Below are 20891 nucleotides of genomic sequence, written 5' to 3'. Positions count from 1 at the left end.
TGTGGTTTCTGAATAAACCATGCCTGCCCTGTACTTGTGCACAAGAGACGCACCAGCACCGATCCAGCGCCAACACCCAGCCATCGAATTCTTGCAATTGCTGCGTGGAGCTGATGACGTAAGGATCGGAGTGCAGGTACTCTCGCACTGGACAAATGAGGGCAGCAACAGCAGGAGGGATGATGTAAGCAGCAGAGACAAGTGAGGGCAGCAGGAGGGAACTGATTGAATGCGCATATTTAATTTACTTACTGTCTGACAAGCAAGATTTTTTTTTTTTTAGTGTATGCAGATATTACAGCGGCTAAAATGCCGCCCCTTGTGTTGACCCAAATGTTGCCGCCTGAGGCGTGAATCTCAGGCCGCCTCGTTATAGAAGCGCCCCTGGTGCTTTTACGTTCACTTTTTGCATAAGAGAAAAAATAAACTTCCATAAGGCCATAAGAAAAGAAAGAATTATTTCTGAAACATTCACTGTCTCACGTTACCGAATAAAGGCATTGCATATATTATGGAAATCATTTAAATGTACTGTTTGAAATATAATTTCAAGGTTTCCACCAGAGCTTACTTTAAAAATAGAATATTGTGTGTGTGCATACATTTTACTCCAGTATGTTCCCAACCCATTTCCTGGCACAATTATTATATCTTGTTTGTTCAAGTTGGCATTATAATTTTCTCCTTGGTGGAAAATTGCAAATACCAAAATAGAAACATTTCTAAATCATTTTCTTCTCAAGAATGTTTTGCGCTGACAAATTAATTAAACCATGCAAGAGGGCGAGAGCAAGATTTTCGAGCATTCCTTTTTAATTGCAATTTATTGAAAAACATTTGCTGCTAAACAAGTTTATTTTATTTTAATAAAGAATAATAAATGTGAAATAAAACTCTGGAGCAATATATTTTGTTTTCTCAGTTTTCTCATTTAGTTATCACTGGAATTTTTTTAAGCAATGAGTTACATAGGATCCATACAGCAGTATATTTAGAATTACATGTTAGGATTTATTCATTGCAATGGTACAAAATAACAGGCACACTAAGGGAGGGGGGGGGCATTTGCTCTCCTTAGAGTCAATGGGTAAGTCCCTTTGTGCCCCTGCTCATCCCCCATACTAGTTGTGCAGTGCATCTTGCACCAGATTTAAAATTGAGTGCAATGCCTTTGGGTGCAAGGAAGTTAGGCTTAAAGGAGAAGGAAAGGTTAAAACTAAGTAAGCCTTATCGGAAAGGTCCATCCAAATATACCAGTAAACCCCCAAAGTAGTGCTGCTCTGAGTCCCCTGTCAAAAGAAACACTCCATTTCTTTCCTACTATTGTGTACACAGGGGCTTATGTATCAGACTTCCTGCCTTCATCTTAAACCTCATTGCCCTGGGCAAGAGCATGCTCAGTTTGCTTCTCTTCCCCCCCCCCTCCCTTCTCTACTGTAATCTGAGCCCAGAGCAGGGAGAGACTCAGGCAGGAAGTGATGTCACACCACGTTAATACTGCAGCTCCTATCCTAAACAAACAGAGAGTTTCTAGAGCGTTTTACTCAGGTATGTTAAAACATTCTACAGAATAAATATAGCATTCTAGCTTGCACTATTGCAGCTAATCTATTGGCAATAAAATGCCTCCGTAGCTTTCCTTCTCCTTTAAGAACTATATATTATAAAGCACATTTGTTTTGCATTTTTTACTGATGATAATCAAATCAAGGAAAACAACTGATTTAATTTGAATGCAAACATTTGCAATTTAAAAAAATAAACTGCTGGCACACAGCAAATTGGTTGTTTTGGCCACAACCCATATCACCAATTATCTATTTCCTAAGGAAAACCCCCACCCTGCTTCCTAAAGAATCTTTAAATGAACTGGGCAGGTAATCAGTTGTTACACTCCCTGTTGTCTCATTAAAGAATATATAAACAATCCTTGATCCTCATTTTTCCTTGAAGCAAAAGAAGTACTACAAAACAGAGGCCGACATAATTAATACAGGAGCAACGAATAAGTGGAATTGGAGGAGGAGTGTAAGAGTTACATAGTTACATAGAAAGGGCTGATCTCTCTAACAGCCGGGAGACCAGTTTCTCTACTAGTGGTGGGGAGGAAAGCAGAGTCAGGCATAAGCAGATTGTAGTTGTAGGGGATTCAATTATTCGGAAAGTGGATGGGTAATCTGTCGTCCGGATCACTACAATTGAATAGTTTGCTGTCTTCCTGGTGCCAGGGTTCGTCAAGTGGTTGACTGGGTGGGTGGGGCTGGGCATGACCCAACTGTCTTAGTACATATTGGTACTAATGACAAAACAAATGGTAGATGGAAGACCTTAAAGGGTTAGTTCAGGGATCTAGGCTCTAAGATTAAGGGAAGGTCTTCCAATGTTCCAAGTTTAAGAAGACAGCAGGAGCTTAGGGAGCTAAATGTGTGGCTCAAGTCTTGGTGTAGGAAAGAAGGGTTTGGGTTCCTAGAGCACTGGGCTGATTTTTCCTTGGGGTACAACCTATACAGTTGTGACGAATTTCACCTCAATCCGTTGTATTCTGGCAAATGCACAGAGTTTGTCAGGTAAAATGGGAGACATAGAATTAATTGCATGCTCTAAAATTTATGATATATGTAGCGCACCCGTAGGTGTTGGCAGTAGTATATACGAGTCTGCTTTCCTTAACCAGGTGACACCCCAAGGCCCCAGTAACCAGGTACACAAGATGGCAGTGCAACAGGCACAACCTGACTTTATTAAACAGCTGCAGCTGTAAGAGATGATTGGTTAGACATAAAACAATATTATGACAATTAGTATTCTGCTAACACTGTAGTAACTATGACAATTTAACAAAGACAGCCCTGAAAAAACACTTCAAACCCCGTGTGCACACCTAAGTCCTGAAACAGTTGTGTACCGATGGGGGGCCCCCTTACTGGGTTGAAAGAACTGAATGGGCTGCAAATAGCACAGCAGTCTAAATGAATGACAAATTCCACCTTGGGTTGCTGCTGAACTGTGCAACTGGATTGTCACCCTGGATGTAACCACAATAAAAGAACTGGTGATGTGTCCCTTGGTAAGGTTATAGATGGTGTTCCCTCTGGTGCTGTTGGAAGTGTGCAGCAATGCGGTCAGCTCTCCTTGCACAATATGTCTCACCCTCCAATGGAGTAGCAGGATAATGTCTGTTTTATAACTCCCAATGTTCCTTAAACTGGTAGTACAAGGGTTGATAACTTACAGTTGACAAAGAACCTTGCTTCTCTCTCAAGGAGGGGCCACCTGACCCCCAGGTTTCTCAGGAAATTTGAGGTGGAATTGTTTCCTCAGACGATCAGCTCTGACATCACAAACAGAAACCCACAAATTCTCTTCAGGTCCATATCCCTTCCACTGTATAATGTATTGTAACTTACCCCGTACAAGGTGAGAATCAAGGAGTTTCTGGACTAAAAATTCAGTCTGACCCTCTACCAAAACTGGAGGAGAAAAAGATTGTTGTCGGACCTGTATGGTTGGTTTCAAAAGAGAGACATGAAAAGAATTAGATATCTTAAAATTGTCAGGCAATTTGAGATGGACAGGAGGAAGGATTAATAATTTTCACATTAGGATATGGACCAATAAACCTGGGTCCCAACTTAAAAGAGGAAAGTCTAATATTCTTTGTGGATAACAAGACCAAGTTTCCCACCTGATATCCGGGTGCTTTCCTATGGAACCTATTGGCTGCTCTCTATTAAGCAGCTGTAGCTGCAGAAAGGGAATCATGTACCCCAGAGCAAATTTCAGAAATGTTAACAGAAGGTACAGAGGATAAACACCACAGTATAAAAATGCTTTAGGATGTAAACCATTAACAATAAAGAATGAAGATTGCCCAGTAGAAGCATGAAATGCATTATTATAAGCAAATTCTGCCCAAGGTAATAACTCAGCCCAAGAAGATTGAATATCAGAAACATAACATCTTAAAAATTGCTCAAGGGACTGGTTAACTCTCTCTCCGTCTGTCCATTAGTTTGAGGATAATATGCAGTGGAAAATGATAAATTGATTCCCACCAGAGAGCAAAAGGCTCACCAGAACTTTAAATCAAATTGAACCCACTATCAGACACAATATTGACTGAAAAACAGACAGGACACAAATTGACAAATTTTTGTACATCTTGTTCAAATGAAGGCCACCACACATTACGAGACAATAAAGCAGAATTTTTAGAAATTCCTGGATGCCCCGCCATTTTGGAACTGTGAGCCTTATTGAGTACCTGTTCCCTGATTTTCGGGGACAAACAGTTTCCCAGAAGAAGTGTCTTTTGGAACCAATGTCTGAGCCCGAGACAGGAGTGAGGCAAGATCTGACCCTAAGGCTGCCACAATCACCTCTTTGGGGATAATGGAAACACTCTCTAAAGGTTCAGATAGATTCAATTTAAAGCTTCTAGTGCATCCGCATTAACATTCTTAGAACCAGGCCTGTAAGTTAGAGAAAAATTTATCTGGTAAAAAACAAAGCCCATCTGGCCTGTCTCGGATTCAAACGTTTTGCAGATTCTATATACAGAAGGTTTTAATGATCAGTATAAACCATGACGGTATGTTTAGCCTCTCCAACAAGTGTCTCCATTCCTCAAAGGCCCATTTAATAGCCAACAATTCTCTATTACCAATATCATAATTGGCCTCAGCATACAAAAATTTCCTAGATAAAAAAGCATATGGCTGTACCTTGTTGGTTACTGGATGCCTTTGAGAAAGAACTGCCTCAACTTCTGAGGCATCTACCTCTACAATAAATGGTAGGGTTGTATCAGGGTGAAGAAGAATAGGAGCAGACACAAATTCCTTTTTTAAGAACTCAAAGGCTTGAATAACCTCAGGAGGCCACATACTAGAATCCGCACCCTTCTTGGTCAGATTCGTAATTGGGGACACAACCAGAGAAAATTTTTTATGAATTGCCTGTAGTAGTTCGCAAAACCTAAAAACCTTTGGGTCGTGCATAGTGAGATGGGTTGAGCCCAGTCTAATATAGCCTTGACTTTACCGGGATCCATCTCTAACCCCTTAACAGAAATATTGAACCCCAAAAACTGTACCGAAGAAACCTCAAAGGTACATTTCTCTAGTTTTGTGAACAAATTATTCATCCTCAACCTGAGTAAAACCTCATGTACATATTGTCAGTGATCACCCAAGTTAGAAGAAAAAATTTCAATGTTGTCAATGTCGATCACTACAAAAAGCCAGAGTAAATCAATGAAAATGTCATTGACAAATTCTTGAAACACTGCAGGGGGCATTGCATAGGCCAAATGGCATGACCAAATACTCGTAGTGGCAATCCCTGGTGTTAAAGGCCATTTTCCACTCATCCCCCTCCCTAATACGAATGAGGTTATATGCACCTCTAAGATCAAGCTTAGCATAGACGAAAGCATTTTTGACTTGATAAAACAGCTCAGAAATTAGTGGAAGGGGTAGCGTCTTTTTATCATCAATTTATTAAGATAATTAATGCATGAGCGAAGACCCCCATCTTTCTTTCCCACAAAAAAGAAACCAGCCCCAGTAGGGGAATTGGAAGGCCTAACAACCCCTCTTTCAAGATTTTCTTTAATATAATCTTTCATCGCCTGAACCTCAGGCAAAGAAAGAGGATAAGTGGAGTAGACCCTAGTAGATCAGGTCAACAGGGCAGTCGTAGCGCCTATGCGGGTTTTTTGGAAAAAGCATCCACAACGTCGGCATAGACCGCGGGTAAACCTTCTAAGGAGGTAACTGCCACCATTTTAGGGTAATTTACACAAGAATTATAACACTCAGATCCCCACTGAATGATCTCCCCCGTTACTCAATCTATGTGAGGATTGTGTACCTGTAACCAAGGTTAGCCCAAAATTAGAGGAGAAGAAGAGGAGCTTTCAATAATATGAAATGATAACTCCTCAAAATGCACGTTGTTGGTACACATTCAATGCAATGGATCATCGCGTCCCAGCTGGCCCACTAGACCACCAGGCTGAGTCCTCACAGTGCCACACAGAATGTTACTGGTTAAATTGAGGAATGTTGGGAATTAGCATGTGTACCTGGATAGAGAACTGGTTAAAAGATATGGTGGTTAATGGAACATTTTCTAATTAGACCAGTGTTGTTAGTGGAGTACCACAGGGCTCTGTACTAGGTCCCTTGCTTTTCAACTTTTTTATTAATGACCTGGAGGTGGGCATTGAAAGTACGGTTTCTATTTTTGCAGATGATACTAAATTGTGCAGAACTATAGGTTCTGCACTTTAACAAAAATAATATAAATGCAAGTTATACACTAAATGGCAGTGTGTTGAGAGTTTCCTTAAATGAGAAGGCTCTTGAGGTTTTTGTTGATAAAATTCTGTGCAGTGTCATTCTGTGGCTACTAAAGCAAATAAAGTTCTGTCTTGCACAAAAAAGGGCATCAACTCAAGGGATGAAAACACAAGTATCCCTCTTTATAGGTCCCTGGTAAGGCCTCACCTGGAGTATGCAGTGCAGTTTTGGACTCCAGTCCTTAAGAGGGATATAAATAAACTTGAGAGAATCCAGAGATGTCCAACAAAACTGGTTATAGAGGGATGGAAGTCTTAAATTACGAGGGTAGACTGTCAAGGTTGGGGTTGGTTTCTCTAAAAAAAAAAAAAAAAGGTGCTTGTGCCAAGACATGATTACACTTTACTAGTACATTATAGCAGGGGACCTTTTTACCCATAAAGAGGATCACCACAACAGAGGTCACCCCTTCAGACTAGAAGAAAAAAAACTTTCATTTGAAGCAATGTAGGTGGTTCTTCACAGTGAGGACAGTGAGGTTGTGGAATGCACTGCCGGGTGATGTTGTGATGGCTGATTCAGTTAATGCCTTTAAGAGTGGCTTGGATGATTTCTTGGACGGACATAATATCAAGGCTATTGTGATACTAAACGCTATAGTTTATAAGGGTCTCCGAGAGCTCTTATAATCTGAGTATGATGGTACTGTACTTCAACTTTAGCATGGAGTGTGTGTGTGTGTGTGTGTGTGTATTTGTGTGTGTACGCACACATAAGACAGAGTGAATTTGATTTTTAAAACTTAATAGTACAACTCTTCATCCCTCTCTCTCTATTAATATTTTTAATAGAATAATAACAGCATAGTTTCCACAAAGTTTTGGAAGGTTAATACAATACAGGTTGAGGGCAGAGTGTTCTTTAATAATTTATACTTAGAAAGGGCAATTTTTATTTGTTTGTGCTGCAATAGCCTTCAGTCTTGAGCTGCTTTTATCCTGCTGTTGGTTTACTGGCAGCAGCAAGCTTTAATAGGTCACATCATTATTATTACTGACAAGCGCTATTTTGGCCTTTTTTTTAAGTTGGCTGATGTCAGTAAATATCAAAACAAGTTATGATTTGATCATTTGCCTTAAAAAAAAACAGAACACCTGCTACTTTGAATTATTAACACTCTCATGTGTGTACTTCTCTGATGTTTTACAAAATTAGGTGACCAGAAGTGACTTGTGCATTTTATTTTATCTTCAGTGAAAATTGCACAGTAATCTAAAATTTTTAGATAATGATGCGTACTTATGCTTATGCAGTGAACTGGTACTCCGTTGCCCTCAGAAAATCATCCAGTATTCCAACACCCAGCTTCCATCCAAAGCCAGCAATATATGAATTGCAAGTGTATATGTGTGGATACAAATGAGCGCAGGAAATTCTGCTGCAAAAGGTGCCTTTATTCAAAACACAACATGTTTCGAGTTCTTGCTCTTTATCAAGTGCAAGAGCTCGAAACATGTCAATTGGTTCAATACAAGCGTTGGTGTTGAGGTGGGTAAGAAAAGACGTGCTTTTAAGGCTTTCAAGTTAGCTGATAGAGCCGAAACATTTATAAGGTACAAGGAGGCCAATAAATCATGCAAAGAAGCCATAAGGCAAGCTAAAATTGATATAGAAAAGGATATTGCAGCAAGCAGTAAAAATCCAAAATTATTTTTTAAATATGTTAATAGTAAAAAAATGAAGCAGGAAGGGATGGGACCCTTACTATCAGAGGGGGGTCAGCTGGTTGATGAAAACAAAATAAAAGCGCAGATTCTGAACTCATTTTTCATCTGTCTACACAAATGAGGAACCAGTAAGTGAAGGTTTCCTTAACAGTCCCAATTCTAGTAATACAACTAATGATGCATGGTTCACATATGAAGAAATTCAAAAGAGACTAGAATATGTTAAGATTAACAAACATCCGGGGCCAGATGGTATTCAACCCAGGGTAATTAGCGAGCTTATCTCTGTGAATGCCAAACCTCTTTACTTAATTTTTCAGGATTCATTGAGATCTGGCATAGTGCCGAGAGACTGGCGAATTGATAATGTGGTGCCTCTATTCAAAAGAGGATCCCGTTCTCAGCCTCAAAACTATAGGCCAGTTAGTCTGACGTCAGTGGTAGGAAAGCTTTTCGAAGGGTTAATAAAGGATAAGATACTGGACTTCATAGCAAATCATAATACTATGAGTTTGTGCCAGCATGGTTTTATGCGTAATAGATCTTGCCAGACTAACTTAATTTCTTTTTATGAGAAGGTAAGTAGAGACCTCGATTCTGGGATGGCAGTGGATGTGATTTACTTAGACTTTGCTAAAGCATTTGATACAGTGCCACACAAAAGGTTACTGGTTAAATTAAGGAATGTTGGCCTGGAACATAGTTAGTATATAGTTAGTATAGGTATGGGTATATAGAATTTAATTAGGGAGGGGTGTGTGTACAGATGCTGGGTTTTCATTTGGAGGGGTTGAACTTGATGGACTTCGTCTTTTTTTCAACCCAATTTAATGTAACTATATCGTATTATGAATAAAGGCACCTTTATTCCTGAGCTCATTTGTATCCACACCTATTTACTTATGCTTTAGCAGTTGCATAAACCTTAGTTTAACTTTGGAGCTTCATTGAGAAAAAGTAACTAGACTTATTAAGGTGTTACAACAGGCTGGTAAGGTGAGCATGTTTTGTTAGCCTCTCCATTCTTAAGACTTTTATACCTACCTTCTTTAAAGAAAATGCAGGGCTTTACACTAATAACTTTTGTCATACCCTGTTGTAGTGCAAAATATACACTGTATGTCTTACATTTGTTGTAAGGTATTCTTGATTGATTGGTGTATTTTCACTTTGATTGTTTTATATCTGTCTGTCAAATCTAATAAATGACCGTAGATTAAGTTAGGACCATTTCTGTGAATACACATTGCTACCACTTTTTTAATCAATGTATCAATTTGAGTGGGATATAGGTTAAGTTGTGAACTTTTAGGTTGACTTTGTCGAAGTTGTGTTTTCTGTAGGAAAATCAGTGTCAGATGGTTTTTTTTGACCCATTGAAGTCAATGGGTAGTTTGAACTTCCTTATAGTTTATTATGTATGGAACTATTAGAGATAAACCCTTCCATTTTTCTCTTACTGCTTGATTTGTAAGGGTAGTAGAAAGGAATAGGAAGAATACTTAGTGAGTGGCTAGAGCTGTCACAAATGTGGATACAAATGACATACTATTTTTTCTCCACAATATTTATTTTGCAATGAGCAAAAAACTCCATTCACACACTGATGTAAATAAGGTCCTTTGTGGCTGAAACATTGAACTACATTTGTATGTTTTTGGGCTAAATAATTAAACATTTTGCACAATTTGGGTGGTGGGTTGTCTTTGTATTTTATAACAATATTTATTTGGCAAAATGAACATAATTTTCAAATGACAGTTTTATAATCCAATAATGAGTAGTCTACTGCAGTTAGTGCACAGGTCCTTTGATTTTCCAATATTTTGACAATTGTAGGCTTATTGATTGCTATTATATGTGAAAGCTGCTTAAGTAGAAGTAAAGGTGAAATCACTGGGGAATGCCAAATGTTAATTATATTTCTGTTCCTGATACTCTGGGCCAGTGCTTCTGTTAGCAGAAAACCATACCAGCCTGAAGTTACTGTTTAAGCACCACAGAGCGATCTTGTTCCACTTCTTTCTTCTTTGCCCCAGGATGTTGCATATGCAGTAGAGTGAAAAACATTCAGAGACGACTTCATATGGGGAAAGGTGCAGTCGCCCTTTAAAAAGAAAATAATCCTCAAATTAGAATTACATTTAGGGGGTTATTTTTTATGCTCCCAATATCCGAAATTCTAATTCTGATGGTCTTAAAAGTCAGACTCTGAAAATCCAGCATCTCAATGCTCTCAAGGTCCTGTATAAATCAATGGGGAAGGTCCCAGTGTCTGCGCTGCTGTTAATACGGATATCCAATCATTTCTGGGATTTTTGCCCAACCCTTTTTTTCCTGACTTTTTTAATGATAAATAAGGTCCATTCAGGCAGTCTGAATTGATCGGATTTTTATGTTAGAAGTACCTTGATTAATAATCCCCTTAATCTGTGTAAATCTGACAATTTGGTCCTGCAATTGCAGTTGGAAGCATTAAACACAGTTTTCCTACCACAGTACAATTATGTCTTCCCCCCCGCGCTTGATTAAAGGGTAGTATAAGCAGGCCAAAATCACACAGTAATTTCTGCACATAGAATAACAACAAGATGCCCAACAAGCAACTCATATGTGAAATCTCTTGTCAACGTCTTTAAAGAACTATGGGTGAAATGGGATTGTTTTATGAGGATTAAGAGCATTTTTAAAACACATATGGAGAAATTTAATAAAAGTCGCAAAGAGAAAAACTCTTCTCACCAATTAGAATAAAAATTCACATCTCGCAATGTAATAGTCTTCCTTAAACTGTTGTATTTTAATTGTGCATTGCCCACTTTTAAGAAGTGCTTGAAGGATTGTAATCTTTTGAAGCAAACAAAACAACTTTTTTCAGTAAGAAGCTCCAAAAATAATATTGACTAATTGTCGCGAAAATCCAATAAATGGAAAACAATCAAACTGCAATAAATGACAACAAACATTTAAAACTGAACATATAGATAGTTGTCGTTGAATTTGTAAGCAGAAACAACATTTGAAAGAATTACTTTGCAGGTAGCAAAAGTCATTTATCACTATATACAAATGAATCCTTTTACATATAATTAACAAAAAATTAAGATGGATGTTCCTGCAATACAACTGCAATCTCTATATAAGATACGTAAAATGATTATTTATTTTGAGTTCATGCCTTAACTAACAATTTGTACTTGAACTTTTCATATATAAAATATATATATATATATATATATATATATATTTTCTTTTTTTTTAGTCTAAAAATCAAACTGTTAAGAAACTCCTTAGAAAACAGACAATATCAGTAGAGTATGGCCATCTTTAAAGGAATTATTCAGTATAAAAATGAAAACTGGGTAAAAAGATAGACTGTGCAAAATAAATAATGTTCTTATATAGTTAGTAAAAAATGTCTTCTATAAAGGCTGAAGTGACTGGATGTCTAACATAATAGCCAGAACATTACTTCCTGCTTTATAGCTCTCTTGGTTTCCACTGATTGGTTACCAGGCAGTACCAGACTAGAGGGGGGCACATGGGTCATAACTGTTTGCGTTTGAATCTGAGCTGCATGATAAGGATCAATTGCAAACTCACTGAACAGTTATGTCCCATGCTGCCCCCCTTCGAGCCGCTGACTAACTCAGAGTTAGAGAGCTGAAAATCAGGAAGTAGTGTTCTGTTCTGTAGATAACCAGTCACTCCAGCCTTTATAGATTACATTTTTGGCTAACTAACTATATTAGAAACAATTTTTTATTTTGTACAGGCTATTTACCCTGTTTTTATTTTTACACTCAACTGTTCCTTTTAAATATAAATAGAATCTATTCATGAAAACCAGCCTCAGGCTATTTCAGGAATGCATCTACAGTACATAGAGTAAATGTATCTTGTACAAAAAACCTGAGCTCTAGGAGCTCTAAACCAAAAGAAAATTGGATCAAGATAATTAAAAACAACCTCACTTGCCACATTTTATACTAAATGTTCTTAATCATAGACATAGTGGCACGTGTAATCATGTAAAGTTTTGAAGATACATGACATCACCACAGTGCCTCAAAATATTCCCAACTCCTGTCATTAAGTTTGGCAGTTCAGTACAAAACAATTCCAAATAAATAAATACAAATAGTATAAAACCAATTATTACACATAACTAGTATCGAATACAGAATCCTTTAGGCTGTCAAGTTTAAAATGAAGATCCACTTTTTCTCTTATCTCTCCTTTTTAAAATTGATTCTAGGTTACGACCCTAATCTGAGTTTATTCTTTCAATACCTTGAATAATTAAACAATCAATATCACCCCCATTACAATCTCTAAAATGTCGTCTCTACAGGACTATTCTGTTTACCCCGTTCTGTATTGTTAATGTGCTTCTTCCTCCTACATTTGAGGGCCAACATATTGCTTGGAGGGACTCCTGCCGCTCAATAAATAGACTATTGATCATTCAATAAAACTTCCTTTTATGGTCTGGAGCTCCAAGCTGTTTTGGTCCAAGATACCACGTTCTGTATTATTAATGTGCTTCTTCCTCCTTCATTTGAGGGCCAATATATTGCTTGGAGGGACCCCAGCAGGTCAATAAATAGACTATTGATCATTCAATAAAACTTCCTTTTATGGTCTGGAGCTCCAAGCTGTTTTGGTCCAAGATACCACGTTCTGTATTATTAATGTGCTTCTTCCTCCTTCATTTGAGGGCCAATATATTGCTTGGAGGGACCCCAGCAGGTCAATAAATAGACTATTGATCATTCAATAAAACTTCCTTTTATGGTCTGGAGTTCCAAGCTTTTTTTGTCCACGTTTGCAATATATAACGGATGAACCATGGTGCTCACCTTCAGAACTACAGAAGTCGGGAGCAGTAGCAAATAGTAATCATGACTGGTAAGTACACCTTGACCATAGCCAATAATAGGTGAGCAGTTCATGTTATCAATATAATTATGTTATTGTATTAGGTGATGGATCATTATATTTAAATATTGGATAATACCTACAGTATGTGGTTGTGAATGCACTGTGCTGTTGCCAAATAGCAAGTGAAGGACATTTCATGTTCCTACCTGACATACAACTCCACTTGGAAACCTGAGAACTAACCAGAGTGCTCCCCATATAACCAGTAATATTGAAGATATTAATACAATTGTCTAGGAACCATATTGCCACAAATATTGTTCAGTCTGGGTACTTATTTTTCCAGCATACTTGAAATCAACTGAAATGCCAAGATTTCCCCCTCCACAATCCACATTGCATTGGATAGGTCAAAGCTTTTTCTAATACTGATATCAAATATTACAACATAAAAATACCAACTGGTTACTTACAAACCACCAGAAGCCAGCAAGCTCACTTAATAATGGATTGAGAGTCAGCTCTGAACCCGCTATAACTGAGGAGACCCACCTCATAACTAAACAAGGGGATAAATGCATATTATCTATCAATACTTTAAGCTCCCCATAGACGCAACGATTCTTCTTGCCGAACGACCGATTTTAGGGAAGCCCGACCAATTATCGTGTGGTTAGTGGTATTCGAACGATCGTACATCTTACGATTTTTCGGCCGACATCTGTCGGGAAATTGATCGGCCAGGTCAAAAAATCTTTGTCGGTCCCAGTGCAATCTTTCTATGTTTGCAGGGCCAAGCAGGCAGCTCCCCTTTGTTTTCCTGGTAAATTGGTCTTTTTAGTTGATGGTAAATTCGTACGATCGTTCTGAGAAGATCGTGGTCTCACGATCAGGATCTGATCTTTTAAAAATCTCAACATCTATGGCCAGCTTAAGACTTATAATAAATATTTAAATAAATGAAATACACACATTTAAAGAAATACATTGGCTTAATTTTATATACACTAATTGAATTGATTTATGAAAACTGAATACATTTCCATCCATTAAAAGTAATAACAGTATTGAATAATATTAATTTCATAATATGTAATAATTTCGAAATTGTATTTACTGAAATCTTATTCTCCTTCAAATGTTAATTAATCCATCTGTAAAAAGTGGGTAGGTTAAGCTCCAAGTTAAGACATGCAGGAGCTAAAGAGCCTAATAATAAGTATAAGATTTAATCTGTTCTCTTAAAAATTAATGTTATGCTTTCATTGTATAGTTATTAATATCACTTATTTGCTCGCAGACATTTTGGTACAGACATTTTAAGGAGCAGGCCATATGTATGAAATGTATTAATTTACAACTAGAGAAAATCTTCACCTAAGGCTATGGATGCACAATATCCTGGATTTGGCCAAATTATAGCACATTCCAGATTTGGATTTGGCTAAATCCTTACTTCTTAACCAAGCCAAAAAAATCAGAGCCCTTCGGGGCCAATTTATAAAAAAGGTGAGTTTTAATTTTTTTACTATTTGAAAATGTTCATATGTCATGTTCTGTAGTGTTTGAGAAAAAAGTAAATACAAAAAGGGGGTTGTGGGAGCACTCACATTGCTAAGTAGAAATGTATAAGTATAGGGGAAGTGCTACTGACATAGCCAAATGGGTCAGTGCACATTCCCTGGGTCCCTGTTTTAGTAATTCAGTAGATATGCAAATGCATGTGTTAACAAAGACGGGTTTTTAGTTACAAAGTTATGATCATAAAGTTGAAAAGCCACCATACCACGTCAAGGTAAACCCCATATGGCGATCCCAAACTTGTTTACCTTCAGTCATAGTATTGAGGATCCTATGCCTCTCTGCATAATAGCATTAGTTGAAGTAGAAGTCTGCTGAACCTTGGTTTCTGTGTGAGGGCTAGATCCTCCCCCGCTGCTAACTTGCAGCTTTTAAGAGAGTGATTGCCTTATCACATAGGGCCACCATTAGATGATCGGGGTGGGTATGTTGGGTGCTACAAACCACATGAAGCTTAGCCAAAGCTTTCAGGCTACAATAGCAAATACAAAAATGGGGTTGTGGGAGCACTCACATTGCTAAGTAGAAATGTATAAGTATAGGGGAAGTGCTACTGACATAGCCAAATGGGTCAGTGCACATTCCCTGGGTCCCTGTTTTAGTAATTCAGTAGATATGCAAATGCATGTGTTCACAAAGACAGGGGTTTTTAGTTAAAAAGTTTTGATCATAAAGTTGAAAAGCCACCATACCACGTCTTTGTGAACACATGCATTTGCATATCTACTGAATTACTTAGACAGGGGCCTAGGGAATATGCACTGACCCATTTGGTTATGTCAGTAGCACTTCCCTTATACTTATATATATTTCTACTTAGCAATGTGAGTGCTCCCACAACCCCCTTTTGTATTTGCTATTGTAGCCTGAAGCTTTGGCTAAGCTTCATGTGGTTTGTAGCACCCTCCATACCCACCCCGATCAACTAATGGTGGCCCTATGTTTTTAACAGCACCAAATCACACTTCTAACACCCATTTACATTCACTAGATCCATTACTACATTTATTTAATTTGTCCTTTACTTATTTTAGTTCACATTTTTTCTTATTTATACCTGTACTAACACATATACATATATATATATATACACTTTCTAAGTATTCACTTATGTATTTAATTTTACTTTGTCTTTACCATTTTCAAAATATACTTTTTTTTTTTTTTTTTGAAAAATGGGCGTTAGTTTTGGGCAATCACTCTCTCTTAAAAGCTGCAAGTTAGCAGCGGGGGAGGATTTAGCCCTCAGACAGAAACCAAGGTTCAGCAGACTTCTACTTTAATTATTGCTATTATGCAGAGAGGCACAGGATCCTTAATACTATGACTGAAGGTAAACAAGTTAGGGACCGCCATATGGGGTTTACCTTGATGTTGTATGGTGGCTTTTCAACTTTATGATCATAACTTTGTAACTAAAAATCTGTGTCTTTGTGAATACATGCATTTGCATATCTACTGAATTACTTAGACAGGGGCCCAGGGAATGTGCACTGACCCATTTGGTTATGTCAGTAGCATGTCCCTTATACTTATATACATTTCTACTTAGCAATGTGAATGCTCCCACAACCCCCTTTTGTATTTGAGAAAAAAGTTGCACAAGTCATGTGACTAAGTCTCTTGATGATCAAATGCAAAATCTTTTAAAAAGGTGGGTATTATATCTAAAACGATATTTCTAATAAAGGTTCAGATTTGGTTTAGTCAGATATTTCTGGAGTATTCAAAAATTATAGATTTGGTGCATGCCTAGTTAAGATGTGAGCAATTTCCATTGATACCTTGCTAAAAGAAATGTTATGTATCCACCTCTTGTAGTACCCGCTTTGTGGATGAAGCAACCTATTCCAATTAATTGGTTTTATAACAATATTTCTTTTAAATCTGCCTTCCAGTAACACAAACCAATATATCTAAATAATACATTTCCTTTAAGCAACTGGGAGAAAACAGGTTTACTGAAATTAGCTCTTAGTACAAAGTTGTTCCGAAGACTGGTTAAATTGTCATCTTGGAGTCAGGAAGATTTTCTCCCAATCTAAGGCAAACCAGAGCCTTCAGAATATATAAATTCATATAATCCATTATTATTATTATTAATGTAACTCATTGAAGCAACTGTACACTGTAAGCTGCATTTCAGTTAAACATTGAACCCTCTGTTAACCTCATATGTTTATCAATATGTTAAATGCCTTATGCCCCCCAGATAACCTAATTTTTCCAGCATGTCATATTTTAATTCGTAAATGATGGAGATAATTTCATTCCCATTTCTGCTCCATGTTTTTAAAGATTTAATGTATTATTAAATATAATATAATTATTTTGTTATATGAACAGAATACCTTCATGGATAAAAATATACAATATGCGGTAGAAACCAATCTTCCTCCCTTAGTACTTTCTAAATTAATTTGACACCATTTCTATGGGCGATACACTTGGAAAGTAACATGGAAGTGATCAATCGATAACTCTGTTTCCATATGGTCTCCATAACAACATGAATTAACTGTTTTAGAACAAGGGATTGCAGCAATGTTTCTATGTAAGCAGAAAGCTTACTAGTTTATTTAGTAACCAAAGACACAATTGGTCTTCCTGGCAGGGGAGAGGGTTTAACCTTAGGAATGTGGATTGTAACTGCAATCTTGGAATATGATTATATAAACTCAAACTCTTTGTTCTTCATTTTCATTTGTCCTTTGTTTTCTTTATTAACTAATATAGCTACTCTATGTTTTTAATAATGACATCTTTAGACATACTTAGTAGAATTCAGCCTTGCATTACGTTTCCTCAATAATGACACACTTAATTTTGATGTCCTACGATTAGACTTTAATTTCAGTACATAACATTCTTGAGGTTTAACTTTATATTTGATTTTGTCGAATGATTCCATTAACAAATCCATATCCCCTTGCTTGTTAAGAAGTGACCTTTCAGGGCAATTCTCTAAAAAAATGGTATATAATGGATACTATTACAGTCAACAGACTGTAGAAGCAGGCTGCTTTAAAAATACTCTTCCTGGATCCTGCATCCAGAACAGTCCCCTATGTATCTATTATTTTATTGTTATCTTTTATGTCCCAAAGGACAAGGAAAATTATGAAAATTGGTTGTATTAAAAACCCTAGAAGGCTTATATTACTTTTATCAAAATAATTGAAAAGCACCAGGCAACCTTGCATGTACCTCAGCAAACATGTACATTGAATGTTTTCCCATGAGCATCTTAGTGTCCATATGAGATATTCTTTTTGTGTGCATATCAATAAATGTGTGAGACAGATGTTCTCCTGGAGTGCCTCTCAGTGAACATGTACAATGAATGTAATCCTGGTGAGCATCTCAGTGAAGATTTAAGAAGGCTGTTCTCTTGGAGTTAACATGTAAGATGTTTTCCAGTATAGAGATGGTACAGATACTTCCAGGTTACTGTATAACCAAATTGTTTTGCTAGTCTTAGTTAGGAAAAGTATCAAGTAGGTGGTGAGCCACAAAATTAGTAGTTATCATATTACAGTGCCATATCAAGTATTGTTTTGTTTATCTTTAATGGGTATCTCCAACTGAGTTATTAATGCTCATTTAATCACAATATTACAAAACGTGCGGAAAAATCAAATAATTATAAGAGAGATTATATTGAATAGGGGCTGATACCAATATATCAATCAATTAAGATTTGAGAAGCTCTTATCCATGGTGGAACTATTTGTTCCATAGCTTTTTGGTATTGATAAGCCCCATTAATTTGCATAGCATTCCTTGTAATGCAATGCCTGTTAATTTCAAGGTGTTCAATTTGGTATTGTGTTTGAACTGCTCCATTAACCTCTAATGCAATACCTCATCTCATACCTCATAGAACAGAATGCAGTTCAACTGCTCAAAGTCTGATGAACTGATACATTGATAATTGTGTCAATTAGGTAAACACTCTCCTGATTTTTTTTCAGAAAAACCAATTGTCAGGAAAATGTTTAGATTTCCCAGATAGATATATTCTAATTCTGTCCCATAACCATTACAAAGAAATATATCCTTACACACATACTACAACAGAAATGAAAGGGGCTAGGCCTAGTGTTATGTTTTGGTAGCCGAGGATGAGTAGAGTATAACAGTGCTTTATTAGCAGGTTCATGCAGCCATTACACTTCAACAGTAGCTTCAACTCTAACACCCCAAGCTGTATAGAAAGTATTATGTACACAGTATAACTCTTGTGACACCTACAGGCCCTTTGTATAAACACCACACCAATCCTACCTTTTTTATATAAAGGCACTGTCAGACCAATTAAAAATATGCAAGTGAACAGAGAGCACCCATGATTGTGGATCTTCTTGAAGGGAGTGAGTTGCATTGCTTGCTTTTGGGTACAGTTTTAGAAACTACATAGCCTGTATATTAAAGAGTAGAATTAAATTAACTACACCAGTGAACATACACGTCACACTCTGTAAATATATTTTGGGCAGTTATTTTGGCAGACTGCACTTTAGTAGAAAGTCTCCTAAACCCATTAAATCTTTGGGTTTGAGCCACTGACAACCCATACATACTAATAAGTTGCAGAGCCAGCTGAATTATGCCTTTTCAGTAGGTTTCACATTTTAGCTGGCAGATAATGGGGTGAAACTAAAAAGAAAACAATATAATTTCACGAACTGCATTCCATAAAAAGGTATTCTAACTGTTTTTCCACTTCAGTAGATGTTATTTCAATCTGTTCAGGCATGTATAACATAAATAAGTTCATATAATGTTTTCTGTCACACAAAAGAGAATTTTGTACATTCTCAGGCTGGATAACCATACAGCAACACTCTTGGATCTACCAGGAACTAAAGTGAATTTGTCAGAGCTATACTTACCCATTCACCTTTGCTGCTGTGTGGTCATATAGTAAACATGCACTTCTGGCAAGGCCTGGGGTCAGCTTTGAGAACTGTCTCGATTTTACATTCTGTTGCTTTATGCTACTAAAAATGTGTGTAAATATATATATATATATATATACACAAACAGCAATATATTATAATTATTATAATAGGGTACATATGTTTCAGTATGTTTAATATATGTTTGCCTTGAGAAAGTTCCTGGTTTATTGGTTATATACTTAATACACACATAGATAGATGATAGATGATTAGATAGACAGACAGACAGACAGACACAGATAGATAGATAGATAGATAGATAGATAGATAGATAGATAGATAGATAGATAGATAGATAGATAGATATGCAAATGTATTTATTCTTGTATGTATTCATCAACAGTCTGATTTCTGTGGATATGGAGGTTTTTGAAACCACGACTAAATTCACTTTATATAAAAATACAAATGTCATGAAAGTTTTTAAAAAAATTGAAACTGAAAAATCCCGAACGGGAAAAGTCACATAAAAGTTGCCAAATGCTACTCTTTCAAGTTGTCGCATAATTAATATGATTTTTGCATAGGGGTTTGATGTGATCTTCAATACAAACAATATTACTTTGCTTTTATATTAAAGATAATATTGTGCATGTTCTCATACAACAGAAACTGAAGAGCGTTGCTTTAGCAAAGCTATTTCTCACTTCCTAGAAAACAGTGTTATTAAATTGACACAAACATGTTTCAGTGTTAGAATGTATATGACTGCTTTGATCATTATAAAAAATCATTTTTAGTGGGTGTAAATATTCAGCGATGCTTAGCTTGCTAACTACCTTACTGATTTCTTGCCTCCCCGTACAGGAAAAAGGTTTTTGGCCCATTATTTATGCATCAGTACTACAGGTATGGGATTCATTATCCAGAAACGTGTTATCCAGAAAGCTCAGAATTGTGGAATGGCTATCTCCCTTAGACTTTATTTTATCCAAATAATAGAAAAGTTTAATAACTATTTCCCTTTTCTCTGTAAAAACTAAATAGTACATGGACTTGATCCAAACTAAGATATAATTAATCCTTATTTGAAGCAAACCCAGCTTATTTGGTTAATTAAAGGTTTGCATGATTTTCTAGCAGAAAGTATGAAGATCCAAATTACAGAAAGTTCCATTATCTGGAAAACTCCAGGTCCCCAGCATTCTGGATAACATGTCCCATACATGTACTAATAAAAATGCAATTGCTTTGGCTTGGATACTTTGTCTACATCTGCCTAAAGTACTTTCTATTAGAAGCCCATGCGATACCTCACTTTATTTCCCCAGAGATAAGTTTCCTTGACTGATAAAAGTGGTTTTGCGACCTTTAATGCCACCTCTGCCAGTAAAAACATGGCTTCTCATTTTAAAGTTTCTATTGTATGCAGTGCAAGCAATAAAAAGGCTTACTGATGTTTTTTGGGAGTCAAGATGTGCAACACCATC

Source organism: Xenopus laevis, chromosome 8L, assembly GCF_017654675.1.
Source record: "Xenopus laevis strain J_2021 chromosome 8L, Xenopus_laevis_v10.1, whole genome shotgun sequence".
In the NCBI taxonomy this organism is placed as follows: Eukaryota; Metazoa; Chordata; class Amphibia; order Anura; family Pipidae; genus Xenopus; species Xenopus laevis.
This window is presented reverse-complemented; position numbering follows the sequence as displayed.